This window comes from Mirounga leonina, unplaced genomic scaffold (genome assembly GCF_011800145.1).
Source record: "Mirounga leonina isolate KUSES-001 unplaced genomic scaffold, KU_Mleo_1.0 Mir_165, whole genome shotgun sequence".
NCBI classification, from domain to species: Eukaryota; Metazoa; Chordata; class Mammalia; order Carnivora; family Phocidae; genus Mirounga; species Mirounga leonina.
This window is the reverse complement of record NW_023270415.1, coordinates 30546124-30552123: the sequence shown is the minus strand read 5'-3', so window position 1 is coordinate 30552123 and position 6000 is coordinate 30546124.

Here is a 6000-nt window from a genome sequence, read left to right as displayed (position 1 = left end):
GAGGGTCCTCTGAAGCAGAAGGAAGGAGAGGAAGGCAAGCAAGGATGAGACCTCACGCAGAGCCCGTCCTGCGAGGGAAGTCCAGAGGGCAAGCTCAGCCTCAGGTTGTCCCAATCTGTGGCAAGGGAGCCACGCTTTTGTGCCCCACACTCAAGCCGGCAGCACTGGTGGGGAAAGGAGGGCAACATAAATTCTCAGGCACCTCCAGCCCTTTGTAGTGTGCGGACCAGTCTGGCCAAGAGGAACCACACGCTACGGCTCTGGAAGTATCCCCAAGCTGGGAGAGCGAAAGGAAGGTATAAAAACATATCCAGAGGCACAAGAAGTAGGTCACGCGGAGTAATGGTGAGCAGGGCCACCGCTATTCCTGCCTCTGGTTCCTGAACCTCCGTATTCCTCCTGCTGGGTACCCAGGGGTATGTAATGCCTGTTGTCCTATGGTACAAGCCATATCCCGAAGGATCGCATACCCCACTCTTTGCTGTGCCTTCAAGAGACCGTCCTGTGCTCTATCAGGCTAAAATCTTCCGAGTGAGGGGGTTCGTGGTAGGTTCAGTGGATCCCATGGTGGTTTATACTTTGTCACACTTCATCTACCAGGAAGTGGGTGCGCTGACCCAAGGTGACGTTGTTTCACAGCCCAGACACTCTGTAGCCGAGGCCCTACAGCAAGAAGGGAAACCTTCTATCTGGAATATATGTCTGCCTGATCATGATGAATTCAGCCACAGATCCCTCTGAGAAAGAGCTGGGAAAACCCCTGCTGCACACGCTTACCGCGGCATAGCAGGGAGTCCTAACCACTTATTGCTGCATATATCAAATCACGGTTTAAACAACAATCTTTTTTTTTTTTTTAATCTCTCATGGTTTCCACGGGTCAGGAATTCCCCAGGGCTCAGCACAGCTGCTCTGAGTTCTCCAGAAGCCAACCCGGAGGCAAGAATTTTTGTGCAAGGGGCGCCTGGGTGGCTCAGTCGGTTAAGCAGCTGCCTTCGGCTCAGGTCATGATCCCAGGGTGCTGGGATTGAGTCCCGCATCAGGCTCCCTGCTCAGCCGGGAGCCTGCTTCTCCTTCTTCCTCTGCCTCTCCCACTGCTTGTGAACTCTCTCTTTCTCTGTCAAATAAATAAATAAAATCTTTAAAAAAAAAAAAAAAAGAATTTTTGTGCAAGCAATTTGTTAAAGGAAGTGCCTGGGAGAGACCTGTCAGAGTGAGTGAAAGAGTGGAGGGGAAGCCTGAGCAGGAAGAGGAAACCAAGATGGTGTGATCTCAGGCAAAGTGCTGCAGGGGGTTGGCTCAACTTGAACAGCGCCGCTCTGGAGTGTCACCTACATCTCAGGAGCTGTCCTAACCTGATGCAAGGGACCTGAGCTTTCACACTCCCCCACCTGTCAGTCATTGTTTCTTTGCCACCTCCAGAGCAGGGCGGGTACTGGGTGTGGGGTAAACTCCCAGGCGAGTCTGGATCTCTGTAGGTGCAACGCCAATATCCACTTCATATTGCTTTTAAACCTCTGTTCCTTGATTCTTTTTTTTTTTTTAAGATTTTATTTATTTATTTATTTGACAGGGAGAGACACAGCAAGAGGGAACACAAGCAGGGGGAGTGGGAGAGGGAGAAGCAGGCTTCCCGCAGAGCAGGGAGCCCTATGCGGGGGCTCGATTCCCAGGACCCTGGGATCATGACCTGAGCCGAAGGCAGACGCTTAATGACTGAGCCACCCAGGCGCCCCTGTTCCTTGATTCTTAAAAAGGAAATAAATATTTGTATCTACCTCATTTTTTAGGATAAATGAAACCATGCAAAGTTCTTACCTCAGTATCTGGCGCTATTGCAAGAACAGTATTGAAATTCATTATTTGGAGCAAGAATTATCCAAAATATACTCTTGGTTCTACATGTTTCCTCCAAATCCTATATCACAAATATTTCATCACAGGCAGATACACTCCGTTAATTATCAAAGGCAAATGTGAGTATGAGGAACTTCTGATAGGCTCTGGACATACATTGTCACATTAAAGGAGGTTCAGGGAAGCCAACTGTAGATTCCAGCACCTCACCCCCCTCTGACCAAGAACTTGCCACTAGGTTTTTCTAAGTCAGCCTACATACCAAGAGGCCTTGTGCTAGCTGATTCAGGGTTGTTGCCTCTGTGGTTGTTAGTAATATTTTACTATAGAAAATTAACATTTTAAACTTACATAGATATATATATTTTTTTACATGGCTAATTTTTAAAAGAAGTTTCCTATTTAAAAATATATGAATTTTTCATGTTTAATACATTTCTGGTCAAAACACTACCTGGCACCTAGAAAAGCCTTCAAAAAATAATTTGTCAAATTAACGAATTACGGACTATCAGTCGAATGATTGGGGAAGGGGAGGATAATTATAGATCTGTCATCTGTCATCCACCAGTCCAAATCCAAAAGCTCTGAAAACTGATTTTATTTTTAATAATTTAGTTGGTAGCAAAATCTACTTGGAGCTGAACTCATTTGACAGCAAAGCCTAAGGTAAACTGATGCAGGGCCACGTATAGTCTTTATTGGTCTCACTTTGCATGAATATCCATGGGGCACTGCAGGTATATTAATGCGTTTGATTACAGGGTACTGCCCCCAGGTGCCTCTGGCAGTTACTTAATAGATGGGTTACTATATGGTTTCATGTGTGCATTATATTGACTTTCTAAAATGCAAAACAGGGGCGCCTGGGTGGCTCAGTTGGTTAAGTGACTGCCTTCGGCTCAGGTCATGATCCTGGAGTCCCAGGATCGAGTCCCGCATCGGGCTCCCTGCTCGGCAGGGAGCCTGCTTCTGCCTCTGACCCTCCCCCCTCTCATGTGCTCTCTCTCTCTCATTCTCTCTGTCTCAAATAAATAAATAAAATCTTTAAAAAAAATAAAAATAAAATGCAAAACAAGTTCTGAATTCAAAAATATATCTGGCCCTAGGGACTGAGCTATGTGTGTCCACCTTTTACTATGATTCTACTTCATTGTAAATCCTCCAAGGAACCCAGTCCATGTCCACCCTCCCCAGTGCCCAGCACAGCTCTTCCTCCTCACGTGCACCTGCCTCCACACCAAGTTCCATCCTCTGGCCATTGATTCCTTCTGCTGAAAAGTCTCTCTCCTGTTCATCTCCAGCCTGGCTCCTTTTCTTCCTTCAGGTTTTAACTTAAATTTCTCCTCCTCAGAGAGGCTATCCCCAGCCTGACCACTATGGTTCCCACTATTATTCTCCATCAAGCATTCTGTTTAGTCCTGCACAGCAATCATGTTAATCTATAATTATTACTTTTGTTTTGGTTTTTTGGTCCAACTCTCCCTCCAGACTCTAAGCTCCATAAAGTCAAGAACTTTTCACCTTTATTCAGTTTTGTATGCCCAGCCTAGCATGATGCCTGGTACATTGTGGGGGCTCAACGCACATTGGCTGAATTGAATGAAACATGAATCAATCCATCCATCTCAAACATGCTGACATTGGGGTGACACTCAAAGACCTCATCAGCTAACTAATTAAAGCTAATACAATAAGGAAGACATGACTTATATAAGAGATATATATAAGTCATATATAACTTTGTTCTTGGTATAAAGTATTTCTCCTAGATCAAAAAGAATGACTGTGGGTATATAGAATTTAGGTATAATGAAATAAGAGACATGATCGAGATAATGTGATTCTCTACTTGGCAAATATGCTGATGACATTTTTATGAAATCACCTCTTGGATTTATTGCCTTCGTTAACATTGTATTAACTCATTCTGGTCTGGTGTCTCATTTCTTATTTTAATGTGTCTTTGTGCCCCTGATTTGTGGAATTGAGATGGCACGATCTCCCCATCAACTGCCCAAACATACAGAATTAACACTGATTTAAATTTTCTGGGATCCTAAAATTATTGCCTATTTCCAGAATAAAGGATTTAAGTTCCTTCTAAAGAGTTTAAGAACCTTCTACTGACATGTTAGTCATTTCAACATGAAATCAGGAAGCTTTGAGATTATCTCATCTATGTTATGACAATTTCTCCAAGGTTTCTGGGTGTGGTATGCATTCTGTAAAATGATGCACTATACAGGTCAACCTCCAGAATTGGCAGTTTTCCAGAGTCTGCCTGTTCCAGAAAGGTTAGCATATTTCTTTCCCTTGTTTCTGCCCTGCATGGTTAAGGAAGGAAGCTGAATTTAGTGCTTAGTGCAATAGACTGAGTCAGCAAGCTTAGTTTCTATATTTGGTGGTGTGATTTACTGAAAACCTCTGTCAAACCAACTCTGTCTTAATTATGAAAGAAGTCTTTGTTCTCTTATATGTAACTTCTCTAAACTTCTGTGTGGAACACTATTGTCATTACTATTATTCTGAAATTCTGAAACATATCACCAGGATTTTTCTCCCTTGTATTTCTTTCAGGAAAGTAGTACACCAACAAACAAACCAAGCAAGAAACAAACTACACCAAACACCAGGACATCAGGGGCATAACCACACAAATTTCACATGGCCTAGCTGGGCCATCCACACAGATGTGAATGAGAAGACAGGCCCTTCAAGTTGTGCCCAAGTAAACACCACAGCCTTGCATAAAGCCCAGCAAATGAGAAAGAGCAAAATTGTCCCATCATAAATAAAACATTGGTCCTTCAACTTGTCCATGAGGGTTGACTTTAGAATAAAAATTTCTCTACCTTTAGATATTTAATTGTATAAAGGAAAAACGTGTTCCTCGTTAAAGTGGTTTAAGTGCCTCTTGGAGGCAAAATATTTTGTAGGGTAGAAGTTTCCTTAATCAGGTACTACTACATTCTGCAACTTTTTGAGGTCAGCTGTGTCTACTTGGCCTATGTTATGAAAAAGGCTAAGTGCTCTGGGGACCTAACTGAGGGGTAAATCCTTCTTAAATATTTTTAAAAGATTTTATTACATCAATGTAGAAAAACATTCATTGAACTATAGTTAATAACTGAAAATTTTTCAAAAGCTTGAACAGTTATCAATAGGCAATTGATCAAATAAATAATAGAATTGAAGTAAAGTTAAATGTTATGAAGTTAAAAAAACAATGTGGGATAGGGTGGTACAAGATAGCGGTCTAGGAAGACCCTGAACTCCCCTCCACCCATGGAGACAACAAATCTATAGAACCACATATGCAGCAATTCTCTCTGAAAAACAAACCAACCAACCAACCCTGAAAACCAGCTGAACAGATTCTCCACAGCAAAAGATAAAATGGCCACATTAATACTGGTAAGGGAAGCAGAGACAGGTCTCTCCAAAAACCCCACCCCCAGTGCAGCAACCTACAGTCAGGAGGAGCTAGAGGGAACCTCACAAATATTGAGCTTCTCCCTGAGGAATTAGGGTGTGCCCACATCAGGCACCCAACCCTTCGGCCTTGCACCAGAGAGATGAGCCCTCAAAATATCTGGCATTAAAAACCAATGGGGCTTACATTCCAGGAGAAACAGGTCGGTAGGGAACAGAGATTCCACTCTTAGAAGGCTCACACACAGACTCATTTGTTCTGGGACCCAGCGCAAAAGCAGCAGATTGAAAAGCGCCTAGACCATAGATAAGGGAAATTCATTTGCTAACCTTAAGTCATCTGCGGGAGCTGCAGAAGTTTGTTGGGACTCTCTCCGGATTGGAGGCACAAGCAGGCACCATCTTTGCACTCTCCCTCTGCCTGGCGCGTGCAGGTGTGGGTGGGCGCCCGTTTTGTATTCTCCCTCTAGCGTCAGCAGGTGAGCACTCCACCCTCCGCACCCACTCCAGCATTTTTATATACCAACAATGAACTCTCAGAAAGAGAATTTAAGAAAACAATTCCACTTACAATTGCATCAAACAACTTAAAATATCTAGGAATAAATTTAAGCAGGTAAAAGACCTGTACTCTGAAAACTCTTTATGAAAGAAATTGCAAAGATATTTTATGCTTGTGGACTGGAAGAATTAATATTGTTAAGATGC